Source organism: Wasmannia auropunctata, unplaced genomic scaffold, assembly GCF_000956235.1.
Source record: "Wasmannia auropunctata unplaced genomic scaffold, wasmannia.A_1.0 LD336088.1, whole genome shotgun sequence".
Classification (NCBI taxonomy): domain Eukaryota; kingdom Metazoa; phylum Arthropoda; class Insecta; order Hymenoptera; family Formicidae; genus Wasmannia; species Wasmannia auropunctata.
The window spans coordinates 3,715,367-3,716,211 of NW_012026802.1; positions in this window are offsets into that span (position 1 = coordinate 3,715,367).

Here is an 845-nt window from a genome sequence, read left to right on the forward strand (position 1 = left end):
AAAACGATATCGTAGCCATTTGGCTGTACAACTATTTTGCTGTAAAGAGATCATCATAGCCATGATGAAGCTTTAAAACGTCTGCAATAACATTGTCACAGCATAATTGTGACGTTTTGGCAAAGTTGTAGTGGCAAAAGTGGGATAACATTTTTAGATCTTGAAAACGATGTCGCAGCTATTTGACAGCGTAATTCTTTTACTGTAAACAGGTTGTCATAGCCACAGCAGTCAGAATAAATAGAAATTAAATAAAAATAAATAGAAAAAGTTTTTATATATAATTAATATTTAATAAAAGTTAAATTTAAATTTAAAACTATGTAACAATACTGAAAAAAAAATTGTTTAAATTTTATTTTATCTGGAATTGAACCACGGACAATCTTTGCCTCACTAAACTTAAATCAAATTTAAAGATTAATTAATCATTTCAAATATTACATCTTATAACGTACATCTAAATATATAAGCGCGGACGCAAATTCATAAGTACATTGATTACAAATCTTACATACATATCCTTAAGTAACAATTTTTGAGTCGCTTAAGTGAACGCATCAGTCTGAATGACCATGTTAATATACATATTAAATTGAATATAAAACTGATAGTTAGGTTATTCTTTGCTTTTGCTGTGACATACAAATTACAGCCAAATTACAGCTATTTTGGCTTTATTTTAATTTCTATCCATGCGCATGCGCGGTACGCGGTACACGCTTGATGTACAGAGTTTTCACAGCGACTTTACAGCTATTAATGCAGCTAAAATAGCTGTAGCTGAATTTTGGTTTTTGTTATAGTTTTCACAGTGACTTTACAGCTATTAATACAGCTAAAAT